Here is a 15,017-nt window from a genome sequence, read left to right as displayed (position 1 = left end):
AATTAATATTTATTCTGTGAGAGTTACCTCTTGGTTAGTTCCTAATCAACTTATGGGGTCACTGATCACTATAATCCAATAAAATATAGTGGTTGCTTTAGTGTTTAGCTAACATTAAAGTAGTTATTAAACTTCGTAGACGTGGTATCTGGGTAGTTAATTTTCGGTATTTGCTTCATATCCCACAGTATGTTTGAGGTAGGTGTAGAGGTGGTGATAGCCCTCAAAACACTAAAGTCATCCCTATCTGGGTACTTTGAAGAGCCATATCTGGGAGCAGCGGACTGGCCAGCGCCCGAAGTACCGCGTTAGGATTAAACTGAGCTTTCTATAGACACTGTCTCTCACTAGTAAATCCTCTCTACCCTTAGCCTACCTTAGCTTTGTGTCCTTGGATGAACCTAGTGAAGAGATGACACACAAGTTCCTGTGGAAATCTATACCTTGGAATACTCCCAGGTGAAGTGCTACATCGGTATCTTCCGTGCGCTTGCGGATTTTATCTGTGACATTAAGAAATACCAACAGCAATAAAGCTTGGAGGCCCAAGGAATGGCTGTCTATCGTGATGGCCCGTCATGCAGGTCTCTCTATGCTTCCTCCTTGTGTTGGACATCTCCATGTAGTACCCGTGCAACTCCTTGCAAGCAGGGCCCATCTTCGCTAACATGTCGTCTCCAACCAGTGGCATGCCTAATGTGAAGTCGGTCGGAGCCGTGGGACGAGCTGATGGTGCCTTGCCAAGATTTGGCTTATTGGGAACTAGAAGCGAGGCTTCTACCTTTCCTCTTCCTCTCCCCCTCCCAACAGCTTTCTTTTTTGTTTCATGCTGTGGTGGAGAAGATTGGGCCTTCTTGCTCTTTTTGGCAGGAGGGGGAAAGTACGCCATGCTGTCGACTTCCAAACCCTCATCCCCAAAATCTGTATCATATTACAATTGGAGATCTTCATCTCCTTCTTCAATGGCAGGAGGGGCAGATATAAGAGTTGTAGTGGGTCTAGTACTTGGTGTTGGCCTAGGACTTATATTTTATCTGAATGTTATGCTTGGGCCATTGGATAAAGGTCCCATGTGCAACTCCTAGGGTCAAAACCTCGTCATTTGGTGGATGCATCAGAGTGGAGCCTACCCATTCGGGCTTGACTAAGTCCACTTGTACTTTAGCATGCCTGGCCATCAACTACGCCCGATGAACTCGGGTTTTCGGTGTAGGCTTGAACGCAAGACCCTTGGCGGTAGGAAGTGTAAATGCTTGTGTCACCCTAACGACTAGGGTGCACTCTATGGGACCCTGTGATAGATTCATACATGTTCTTAGAATATGTCATAACATATTGATGAGCTAAGACAACATATGCTTTATTTGTTGGTTTTACCATTGTGTGGTCCACTGCGGTAGGGACTGGTGGTTGTTCTTCCGCCGCTTCAGTTGATGCGCAGCTGCTACGCCTTTCCGTGGGGCTCACTTCTACTCTGGGAGCGTCGGCGGGGTCGACGTTCCCTTGCTGGTGCTCACCCCTGATGCGTGCCTCCACCCGTGACAACTTCTCATCGAATTCAGAGCTTAGCTCAGCTCTGATGTCCTCCATAAGTTGTTCCTTGAGGCGTGCATCTTTCTCCGCCTTTGTCAGTTTGTTCTTCTTGTACTGCCACGCGTATTGGGGAAACCCATGCTTCCATGGAATATCGGAGCCAATGCCGCTTATCCATCCACGGTGTTCTTCGTTTCCCAACGCTACCGTGAGGATGTCATCATCCCATCTTTGTGAGGAGACCTCTTGCGAGAACTGTCTCTAGGCAGTAAGGTCGACTTGCCGCACAATTAAGGCCAGGTTAAATCGACACTACGATAGACACAAACACAAATTGAACATATGCGATGTGTTGAACTTACAATTTTCTGATACACTGCTTGATCTTCGGCATTTGGGAACGTAAGTGTTCCGTCGCTATTCTTCTTCACCCTTGCCCTTGCCCAATTCCTTGTCCGGTTGGTTAGGATATCATCAGGAAGCATGGCCTTCAATATTCCCAAAATTTGTGTGAAACTCTTGTCTGTCCATCCACTACTTGCCTTCAGCTTCATTAGGTCCAAGGTAGCTGACAATTTGGTGTGTTTTGCCCTGCATCCAGCGTATAGAGGTGTCTCCGAGTCACTGACCAACCTTCTGAACTTCATAGAATCTCTCTTGTTGTAAGCTGGGTCCTCAACGTCACGTAACATGTCCTGCAGCAGATCGTGATCCACATCAACCATTTCACTGCCCAATGGAGAAGGTACAAACATATCATGCTCATCTTCTTCTTCCTGATTTTTTGCACCACTTCTATCTGCAGAAGTAACTTCTTGCTCTCCACGCTTCACCCAACATGCGTAGCCCTCCATGAATCCTCGTTGTATCATATGACCATGTATGTCCACTCTGCTATCAAACATATTCTCATTCTTGCAATCCACACATGGACAACACATGTAATCGTTGTTTCTTCTTTTCTTATCCTCCTCCGCTGCATTTATAAAATTTAATACATCATTTCTATACTCCTTGCTATGACGTTTCACAGTCTTCCCATATATCCAACTTCGATTCATCATTGCAAAAATGAAAAAATATTAGAGAAACATCTTATAGGATAAGTATTACTAAATTAATGAGAATTGATTAGTATTCTTCACTGACTTTATGAATTTTCTGTTTTTCTTGGAAAAATACACAAAAATTCACCCCCTTCAACCTCTCACCAAAATAGTGAACAGTGGGATAACTTCAGAGAACAATGGGGTGGAGTATTTGTAGTGTACAATAGATATCAGTAACGGCCAATGAAAGAACATCGGTCACGGGCGTTCAGTTATCTCAAACGGGCATACCAATAAGCCCGTCATCGATAACTGCTCATTGGTGATAGGCCTTAAATTTATGTTAATCGGGATGTGTTTGTCGCCCGTCACCGATGATACTCATCCATTGCAGGCTTAAGTGTTGGGCCCGACAAAGATTGTAGAGATAATCTCAATCGGGCCTAAACGTAGGCCCGTCACAGATGAGTCTCATCGGTGATGGGCACTTGATATATGCAACTCAATTATATCTGTACGAGTTGATCTACGTCGGTGTTTATTTCGGCCCGATTGCGATTTTCTCCTTAGGTGCATGTCTCGGGCAAATCTGGAGTGACGGAACACAAAACCCAGTTATGTGAGAGGCCTTCATTGATGGGAGGATCTGTACTAGTGTTTTATGGTTTCTCATTACTTGATGAACATATAGTCAAAAAAATTTGCATCTATGTAATTGAAAAAAAAACTAGCTTCGCTAACATGCCGTCATTCAAATAGGATTCGATAAATTGCCAAGGTTAAACAGGGGTTCCCTAGGATGCCACTGTAGAGCTTCGATGACGGAAGAACCTTGCGCCAGCCACCATGTCATGGTCTAGCCATGCTGTCGACATCGACGCTCGATCTCCTCATCCTGTGCGCTGGCGGCCACCGCGTGCCATGGTCACCACCAACTGCTTGCCACTGGTGTGCTCTCTCGCTCTGCGTCGGCTAGTTGCCATGGCCTGCATGTGACGGGGTGGACCTCCCCACAGCAATGGTGGAGCAGCTCTTCGTGTGGGCCAAAATGGGTGGGCGGATGGGTTCCTCGGCATCCGCAAATTACAGCCCGATGGCTCATCGAGGCTGCCATGGAAGGAAGCGATGCCGCGGCAGCGGGGCAGATTTGGCGAGGTTGGCGTCAAAGCGAGGCGACATGCACGGCGACGCTCTAATGCAAGTCCGGGAGCGGCGGAGGTGGGGAGAAAAGGAAGATGAGTGCGTCAGCTGCATCCCAGTGGCTTCCATTGTCTGCTAGCTAGCTTCATGGAATGAGAAGCTGGCGGTGGCTGTTAATGATATGCCCTAGAGGCAATCATAGAGATAATTGTATCACATACTATGTTTACATATTTATCCGACATTGTTCCTTGAAATAGATAACTCCTTATTGGTTAATGAATATGTGATTCTTTCACGAGACTCTTTATGTTGTTTGTTACTATTTCTAAAGGATCCCAGATCAAATATCATATGTGGAACAAATATGTTTATATGATCAGCACATGTATTAATTGATGATCATGTCTCATGGATCATGGTATAAAGATACCAAATTAATAATGTGGACACATGTTGGTAAACATGTTGTTGGATAGACCCAATATGAGACACTGCAAGAGCCATATGTGTTGTGTCATCAGTGATCTTATTGAGTATTGGTGTTGAATCCTTAGACCTGAGATTATCGTGGTTCTCAACATGTGTAGTAGCTTACTTAGGGACTGCTAAACGCTACTCCATAATTAGATAGTTATAAAAGTAGTTTTCAGGTATGCTATGAAACATGTAGTGGAATATAAATAATCAATATGGGATTTGCCCCTCCTATGGAGAGATATCTCTGGGCCCCTCGATGTTGTCGATTATGGAAGTGCATGGCCATGCCAAAGGTGATTGAGGAGTCAATCACAAGTTATATAATCCATCAACAGGTTCGAGTGAATGATTGAGCTATTAGAGGATGGCACATATCTGGCCTTGAGCTTAATCGATAATCGTGAGGCAAAGGGGTTCATACAAGTATACACTAGAGGTTCAGCCGATATGATCTTTATGTATGCCCGGTGGGTCAATACGTTATGCTAGGGGCTGCTGTTGACGCGTGGACCAAAAAGGAGTTTTCGGGTTACAGCCGAGTATATATGAACCTACAGGGTCGCATGCTTAATGGGCCGGAATAAGGGGATTGGATAGAGATCCAATATGAGCTTAATTCGGATAGGGATCCGAATAGGAGTCCTACGGGCCTTGGAGGCCCGAGTGATGGATCCTATATATTCGTGAGGGGTGTGACCGGCGGATACATTGCATCACGTGAGAAACCCTAGCCATCACTTCCCTCCCCGAGAAAAACCCTAGCCACGCGCGGGTGCTAGCACATCTGCGCGTGGCGTTCCGTCCCTGTATGTGTGGATACCGGTAGAGGCGCCGCTGGTTTGCGGTGCTGATCGGCGTGGGAGTACGGCGAGGAGAACGCACGAGGAGGAGAAGGTCGAGCCGGTGCGATCGACTACTTCCTCTACATCGACGCGCGCTACTTCGCGAGAGTTCCTTCAACTTCTCAGTGTCTTCTTCCGCTGCGCAGCACGTCGAGTGGTAACGATCTATGATCTAACACTTCATGGTTCCTGGTTTACGCGATAGAAAATTTTGATCTATGCTATCATAGCCTACGCGTATCCCAACAGTGGTATCAGAGCCGCCTTGTATAGTTTATGATCTAGATCATTGCATATAATTGATATGCGGATGTAGTAGATGAGATCTATTATGTTGTATATGTGTTCTTAGGTGATCGGAACATGAGATGAACTGGTAGCCGCATGGGTTGATAAGATCAATCGGTATGTGTGTTGGTGACTTCACTGGAATGTCTAGTACTCACCAAGGCCGAGTGCAATTGTGTTCATCGGATAGTCCGATGTCCACTGGAACTGCACGCCAATGAGAAAAACGAGCCAGTGAGATTGACTCGGTTTTGGCATAATTTGATTACGCTGTTAAGGTTTTCACATGGCGAATCGTAGATGAGATCTATGTACCCCGTGACCTTTTCAGGGCGCTGCCCTGAAACCCGTGGGACCGCCGTGTGCGTTGCCCCTTAGATTTCGCTTGGGGTTTTTATATCTATCTTACTTTATTGTTGTTTGTATATTTGATATGACATGGTAGGATAGATTCCCTCAGAAAAATTAAGTGTAGTTTATGCTCTTCCAATAATTGCACCTATTACGGTTGTGATCATAAGTGATGGGTTTGCCATAGCAAAGTGTCACTTTTTATCATGATAAAATAGGATAGATGTCGGACATCTATATGCGGAGATTATTAGTTTACTTGACAAGGTTATCAAAACAGTTTTGGACCTTGGGGCATAGGTTGGGTTGGACATGGAGATGTCACCCAACAACACAAGAGTCACATATGATGTGATTAGTAAGGTGTTGCTTACCTATTTTGATAGTTGTATAGCTGTGATGCCAAAGCTCACTAGACACTAATAAAATGAGGATCTTGACTCACTATGTTACTAGAGGGAATTTTGTTTCACAATACATAGTGGGAGTATCTTTTGTTAAATTGTTTAATGAAAGGTTAAATGTAAACATGGTGCTGACTTTGCATACATATATTTCTATTGTAGATCATGGCAGCTCCTGCACCATCCAATTTTAACTTGCGGTCTATTCTTGAGAAAGAGAAGTTGACTGGAATAAACTTCATGGATTGGTATCGCAACCTGAGAATTGTTCTCAGGCAAGAGCACAAAGAGTTTGTGCTTACACAACCTTTTCTAGCTGACTTGCCCAACAATGCTCGTGCTGCTCAACGTAGGGAGCATGAAATGCGATGCAATGAATACTTTGATATAAGCTGTCTCATGCTTGCTACTATGTCCCCTGAGCTTCAAAGGCAATATGAGGCATTGGATGCTCATACGATAATCACGGGACTATGTAACATGTTTGAGGACCAAGCAAGAGCTGAGAGGTTTAATACCTAAAAGTCCTTGTTTGCGTGCAGGCTTGCAGAAGGTAATCCAGTGAGCCCACATATGATCAAAATGATTGGTTATACCGAGAGTCTGGATAAGCTTGGCTTTCCCCTTAGCCAAGAGTTGGCTACTGATTTGATTCTCCAGTCGCTCCCTCCCAGCTTTGAGCCGTTCATAATGAATTTCAACATGAACAACCTGAATAAGACCTTGGCAGAATTGCATGGGATGCTAAAGACTGCGAAGGAAAGCATTAAGAAAAACTCCAACCATGTGATGGTTATGCATAAGAGCAAGCCCAACAACAAGAAGAGTGGTCAAAAGAGAAAGCTAAACTCTGATGAGATCACGAGTACTAGCAACTCTAAGACCAAGGTTCAAAAGACAGGGCCCGCTAAGGATGCAGAGTGCTTCTTTTGCAAGGAGACAGGTCATTGGAAGAGAAACTGTAAGAAATACCTAGAGTAGCTCAAGCAGAAGCAGCAGGATGGAAAGAGTTTCACCTCAGGTATTAATGTTATAGAAATTAATCTTGCTACTTCCTCTACTGATTCTTGGGTATTTGATACCGGATCAGTTGCTCACATATGCAAATCGTTGCAGGGGCTAAAAAGAAGTAGGAGCTTAGCAAGAGGCGAAGTGGATATTCGCGTGGGCAATGGAGCAAGAGTTGCTGCTGTTGCGGTCGGCACTATGCCATTATCTTTACCGTCAGGATTAGTTTTGGAGTTAAATAATTGTTATTGCATTCCAGCTTTGTGTAAGAACGTTATCTCTGCTTCTTGTTTGCAAGCAGAGGGTTATGGTTTTAGATCTGTGGACAATGGTTGTTCAGTCTATTATAATGACATTTTCTATTTCCATGCACCCATGATGAATGGCTTATACATTGTGAATCTTGATGGATGTTCGGTCTATAACATTAATGCAAAACGGCGACGTCCTAATGATTTGAATCCCACTTTTATTTGGCATTGTCGCCTGGGTCATATAAATGAGAAACGCATGGAGAAGCTTCATAGAGATGGACTTCTACACTCGTTTGATTTTGAATCATTTGAGACATGTTAATCTTGTTTACTTGACAAAATGACAAAGGCACCTTTCACGGGTCAAAGTGAAAGGGCAAGTGAACTATTGGGACTAGTACATACTGATGTATGTGGACCAATGAGCTCAACTGCCAGAGGTGGTTTTGGGTACTTTATTACCTTTACCGATGACTTTAGTAGATATGGTTATGTCTACTTAATGAAGCATAAGTCTGAGTACAAAATCATTTGGGCAAGACAATCAAGTATCTACGATCTGATCGTGGTGGAGAGTACTTGAGCCTTGAATTTGGCAATCATCTAAAGGAGTGTGGAATTGTTCCACAACTCACTCCACCAGGAACGCCTCAGTGGAATGGGGTGTCTGAACGGAGGAATCGTACATTGTTAGACATAGTGCGATCAATGATGAGCCAAACTGATCTGCCGCTAAGCTTTTGGGCTTACGCTCTAGAGAAAGCTGCGTTCACACTAAACAAGGTTCCATCAAAATCAGTGAATAAGACACCATATGAGATATGGACAGGGAAGCGTCCCAGTTTGTCTTTCCTAAAGATTTGGGGCTGTGAGGTCTATGTAAAACGTTTGCAATCGGACAAACTCACACCTAAATCAGATAAATGCTTCTTTGTGGGGTATCCTAAGGAAACGAAAGGATATTATTTTTATAATCGGGAAGAGGGCAAAGTGTTTGTCGCCCGACATGGTGTTTTCTTGGAAAAAGAGTTTATTTTAAGAAAGAATAGTGGGAGCATGGTGCGACTTGAAGAAATTTAGGAAACACTGGAAAACGCTTCAACGTCCACACAACCACAAGCTGAGCAAGATGTTGTTCAACAGGTTGAACAAGTTGTTGTTGAACCAGTTGTGGAAGCACCAGCTTCACGAAGGTCCGAAAGGATACGGTGTACACCTGCGAGGTATGCGTTATTAACTACAGGACAACGTGATATATTGTTGTTAGAAAACGATGAACCAACTACCTATGAGGAAGCAATGGTGGGACTTGGAGCCATGAAATCCGAAATAGAATCCATGCATGTCAATCAAGTTTGGAACTTGGTTGATCCACCTGATGGTGTAAAAGCCATTGAGTGGAAATGGGTCTTTAAGAAAAAGACAGATGTAGATGGAAATGTTCACATCTACAAGGCACGATTGGTGGCGAAAGGTTTCAGACAAATTCAAGGTGTTGATTATGATGAAACTTTCTCGCTAGTCGCCATGCTAAAATCTATTCAGATTGTTTTAGCGATAACTGCCTATTTCGATTATGAGATATGGCAAATGGATGTCAAAACAGCTTTCGTCAATGGAAATATCGATGAGGATGTGTACATGACACAACTCAAGGGATTTGTTGATCCACAATCAGCTAAAAAGATATGCAAATTGCAAAAATCCATTTATGGGTTAAAGCAAGCATCTCGGAGTTGGAATATTCGTTTTGACGAAGTAGTCAAGGCGTGGGCTTTGTCAAAAACGAAGAAAAGCCTTGTCCTATATGTAGATGACATATTATTGATTGGGAATGATATTCCTATGCTTGAATCCGTTAAGACATCGTTGAAAAATAGTTTTTCAATGAAGGACTTAGGGGAAGCAGCATATATTCTGGGCATAAGGATCTATAGAGATAGATCAAAGAGGCTAATTGGATTAAGCCAGAGTACATATATTGACAAGGTGTTGAAGAGGTTCAATATGCAAGATTCTAAGAAAGGTTTCTTACCGATGTCACATGGCATTAATCTTGGCAAGAATCAGTGTCCTCAAACGACTGATGAGCGAAACAAGATGAGTGTGATTCCATATGCCTCGGCAATCGGATCCATTATGTATGCTATGCTATGTACACATCCAGATGTTTCATATGCACTTAGTGCAACAAGCCGATACCAATCAGATCCAGGTGAGAGTCACTGGATAGCTGTAAAGAATATCCTGAAGTACTTGAGAAGAACTAAGGATATGTTCCTAGTCTATGGAGGACAGGAAGAGCTCGTTGTAAAAGGTTACACTGACGCAAGCTTCCAAACCGACAAAGATGATTTTAGATCGCAGTCTGGATTTGTGTTCTGCCTGAATGGAGGCGCTGTGAGTTGGAAGAGTTCCAAGCAAGATACAGTGGTTGATTCTATAACAGAAGCCGAATACATTGCCGCTTCTGAAGCAGCAAAGGAGGCTGTTTGGATAAAGAAATTCGTTTCTCAACTAGGTGTGATGACTAGTGCTTCTAGCCCTATGGACCTCTATTGCGATAATAGTGGTGCTATTGCGCAAGCCAAGGAGCCTAGATCGCATCAAAAGTCCAACATTTTATGGCGGTATCACCTCATTCGCGAGATAGTGGGAAGAGGAGTTGTGAAGATATGCAAAATACATACGGATTTCAATGTTGCAGATCCGTTGACAAAGCCACTCCCTCAACCTAAGCATCAGGCACACACTAGGGCAATGGGCGTAAGATACATTCATGATTGACTCTAGTGCAAGTGGGAGACTGTTAGTGATATGCCCTAGTTGCAATCATAGAGATGATTGTATCACATACTATGTTTACATATTTATCCGACATTGTTCCTTGAAATAGATAACTCCTTATTGGTTAATGAATATGTGATTCTTTCATGAGACTCTTTATGTTGTTTGTTACTATTTCTAAAGGATCCCAAATCAAATATCATATGTGGAACAAATGTGTTTATATGATCAGCACATGTATTAATTGATGATCATGTCTCATGGATCATGGTATAAAGATACCAAATTAATAATGTGGACACATGTTGGTGAATATGTTGTTGGATAGACCCAACATGAGACACTGCAAGAGCCATATGTATTGTGTCATCAGTGATCTCATTGAGTGTTGATGTTGAATCCTTAGACCTGAGATTATCATGGTTCTCAACATGTGTAGTAGCTTACTTAGGGACTGCTAAACGCTACTCCATAATTGGGTAGTTATAAAAGTAGTTTTCGGGTATGCTATGAAACATGTAGTGGGATATGAATAATCAAGATGGGATTTGCCCCTCCTATGGAGAGATATCTCTGGGCCCCTCAATGTTGTAGATTATGGAAGTGCATGGCCATGCCAAAGGTGAATGAGGAGTCAATCACAAGTTATATAATCCATCAACAGATTCGAGTGAATGATTGAGCTATTAGAGGATGGCACATATCTAGCCTTGAGCTTAATCGATAATCGTGATGCAAAGGGGTTCATACAAGTATACACTAGAGGTTCAGAAAATATGATTTTTATGTATGCCCGGTGGGTCAATATATTCTGCTAGGGGCCGCTATTGATGCGTGGACCGAAAAGGAGTTTTCGGGTTACAGCCGAGTATATATGAACCTACAGGGTCGCATGCTTAATGGGTCGGAATAAGGGGATTGGATAGAGATCCAAAATGAGCTTAATTCGGATAGGGATCCGAATAGGAGTCCTACGGACCTTGGAGGCCCGAGTGATGAATCCTTTATATTCGTGAGGGGTGTGACCGGCAGAGGCATTGCATCACGTGAGAAACCCTAGCCGTCACATCCCTCCCCAAGCAAAACCCTAGCTGCGCGCGGGTGCTAGCACATCTGCGCGTGGCGTTCCGTCCCTGTACGTGTGGATACCGGTAGAGGCGCCGCTAGTTTGCGGTGCTTATCGGCGTGGGAGTACAGCGAGGTGAACGCACGAGGAGGAGAAGGTCGAGCTGGTGCGATCAACTAATCCGTATCTTGGAGATAGATGAAAGAAGAACCAGGAACTGAGTTATCCGTTTCTGTAAGGTCCAATGGAGTAATCACTCGGAAGAAGAAGCTACCTGGGAACAAGAAGATGAATTAAAGTCAGCCCATCCGCATCTTTTCGCCAGCTCTTCCGAATCTCGAGGACGAGATTATGTTGAAGGGGGTAGGTTTTTCACACCCTAAAAATCCCAAATGTATAAATTGTTGTTTAATTGGAATTATTAGAAATGATTTTAAAAGTCTAGAAGAAAAGATCTAATTATTAAATAATAAATTCCAATATAAAAGTGGGCCAGATAAAATTTTATTAAATACTTCATTTGATTCTATAGTTCCTAGATAATTCTAGGATTTATTTGAGCCAAGAAAGTATTTTTAATAAATGGAATTGCATTTCATGAATAATTTAAAATGAAAAAGGTTTTAAAAGTCCTCTTTTGGCTTTGGGCCGAAAGTCGGCCCAAAACCCCTCTCTCTCTCCTCGGCCTGCTAGCGCCCCGGTGTAGTTAGCCCGCCGAGCCGAGCCGCCGCTCTCCCTCTCTCTCTCCCCCTGACAGGTGGGGGTCCCACCTGTCAGGGTCGTCGTCCTCCTCGGGCCAGCCGCACCCTAGCCCGCCGCACGCAAGCCACCGCCGCCTCCTTCCAAATTCGGCCGCGTCGTTCCCGATCCGATCAAATTGGTAGAGGGGAAATGATCCCGTTGATCTCCTCTATCTTTTCTCCTATAGAAACATCATCTAGTTTCGTTTGGAAATCGTGGGATTCGAGCTCGATTCGGATTCGTTTTTCCTCCCGAACCCTAAACTTTCCATCGCCGTCGCCGGTCGCCGTGGGCCTCCGTCACCGCTCCTAGCCCCTATATAAGGACTCCCGGGACCTCCTCTATCCGCCGCCACCCTCGCTTTAGCTCGCCGTCGCTCGTAGCGCCCTAGGCACTAGAGCCCGTGCTCCGCCGCCGCCGAAGGGAGTCCAGCCGTGCGCCGCCGCCACTCCGGTCGTCGTCGTCGGTCGGGAAGGCCGCCGTCGGGATCGCCAAGTCGTCGCCGTCCTCGTCCCGCCCTCTGTTTCCGCCGAAGACCGCCGGAGCACCGCCATCATCGTTGACCCGAACGCCGCCGCAGCTTCAACCTCACCGCCGTCGCCGTCCGTTGTCGTTCGCCATCGTCTAAGCCCTCGGTGAGTTCGCCGCGTCGCCCGCTACCTGTTGGTGCCCTCCGTTTGCGTCGCCGCGCCGTCGTTCTCCGGCGAGCGTGAGTTGCCAAGCCACCGCCGGTGATGACGTCATCGCCAACGTCAGCACCGCGTCAGCCGTAGACCCGCGGTAGACCGATTCGATCTCGGCCGTTTGTTTTGGATAAGATTAGATCACGGCCGTTCGTTCCGTAGACCATCCCCGTGCACCCGGTCCACTGTAAACCCAAGACCGCTGATGCAATAAATATCTTTTCCTTTTCAAAAATAATTCTTTATTGCGTCATAATTCAATTAAAATCTATATAAATGATTTAATCCGGTTTAATCTTTAAAAATTCATAACTAAGTCATCTTAGCTCAGATTTAGTTGGTTCAAGTCTCTAAATTTTTATAAAATTGAGATCTACATGTTAAAAATATCCACATGTACTGTTCATGATTGTTTATGTGCTTTTTTGGTGATTTTGCTCTTTTTTGCTTAGATTCCGACATTCCCGGAGAGTCCGAATTTGCAGGAGAAGACTTTGAAGAGTTCCAAGGCCAGCAAGGCAAGTCACACAGATCCCAAAAGACCCTTTGAGCATGTTGATCCTGTTTAAAGCTATTGTTTCTATTCAACTATTGCATTTATTTTTGAATGTCATTGGGTGGAACCTATTGCCTTTGTTATTGCTTACCTATACTTTGTCACTTGGTTAATAATTGGATTAGCTAGAACATTATATGGTTTTAGCTAAAGTGCTTAGGATGCTTAGCCATGCTGTGGACCCCCGTTTTTATAACAGGAGTCAATCGTGTAAACAGTACCATTTCCCTGGATCAGATCTGGTACGCACGAATTCATAGCTGGAATACCAAGTGCACATACACGAGTGTCTAATTCGAATTATTACATCATAAGCCCGCAGGCATAGTCTTAAATCATCGGACCGAGCGGTCCGGAATACATCCAAAAGCAGAAATAGATAAGGCAGCGGAATTCAGGCAGCGGCATGCCATTGCCACAGGCAACGACCGTACTAAGACCTACTGAGTGCCATCGTCTTCATCTCCCTCCTGGTAGTAGGTATAGGGATCCTCCGAGGCTTCATCTCCCGCTTCTGATTAATTTTATATTTGCAAGGGTGAGTACCAACCGTACTCAGCAAGCCACCACAGCAATGATGCACATGACAGAGGAATTCAAAGGATGGCTATGGTTCTTTTGCGCAAGCAAGTTTTGTAATTATTTTCACAAGCCTAAGACCTAGCATAGACTGATCAAGTTTTATTACCAGTGTTCATATTTAACAATGACGGTTCTGTCCACCATCCATTGTGATCCCAAGGATAGCTTCCCGCCATTGAGTCGTTATGGTTTTCTGAGGACATCCACATTCCCGCCTCTCAGGAAGTGGCTCCATCAGCATAAAAATCATCATGTAATATCCCATCCCACACAAGTTAAAGAATTTAGAGTCTAGCCAAGTGTAATACATGTCCCGGTGCTCAATAACCGCGAGCACGGCTGTTCGAATAGATTTGGTTTACTCACACTACAGTGGATGTACATTTTACCCGCACTCCGCGACTGCCCAACACATGAGCCTCGTCCCAACACATGAGACGCGTCACGGCAAAGCTTTTCGATAACCTCGCATTGCCAGTACCCGCTCCATGAACTTAAATCCTCATGCACTCTAGGCGTCCATGTTTCTAGCAGTGAGAGGAGTTCTGGCGCTCCCGGGGAAAGAGAAGTCTCACACGCATATTAAATTATGGTTCAAGTTAAGTTCTCTCTCTCACACACTCATGGCAGTCCTACCAATGGCGACACCGATGTAGGGCACGCTTCTCGGCCCTACCTCAACGGCTGTCCCATCGTAGCGCACCTGCCTCACTCAGGGGTGAACCATCTATGCAGGGATACTGCCTCCGCTCGGCTATCTAATCCGCTAGGTCTATACCCATTCGAGAAGTACGGTTGTACGGGGGTCGTTTCATGCTTAACTTCATGGCTCGGTCCTTAATTGACTGGGGACGGTACTAGCCTTTTCCAGATACAACCCAAATTCTCCGTCCGCCCCAGTCGAAAACAATTGTTTAATTTTATTTCTCCTTTCACAAATCATGTCATCAACATCATGGCAATGTGGCGCTCATGTCTCCACATGCCGCATCTCAATTACCTTCCCAAAGGTAATTACCCAAGCATATAGCATTTGATAAATATGAGTATGCATGATTCTAGAATAGCATTTCTAAGCAATTGTCATAGTTGACTAGGGACTCATACGTAAACATGGTTACAAAGATTTAAGGGTAAACAATAATCAAGGCATGGCATAATCACAAGTAGGATGTTCATCATTGCATGCAACTTTGTTTGTAAACAAAACAATTTCGCAATTAGGATCAACATGTTCAAGGAATAGTGATGAC

This window comes from Oryza sativa, chromosome 12 (assembly GCF_034140825.1).
Source record: "Oryza sativa Japonica Group chromosome 12, ASM3414082v1".
Classification (NCBI taxonomy): Eukaryota; Viridiplantae; Streptophyta; class Magnoliopsida; order Poales; family Poaceae; genus Oryza; species Oryza sativa.
This window is presented reverse-complemented; position numbering follows the sequence as displayed.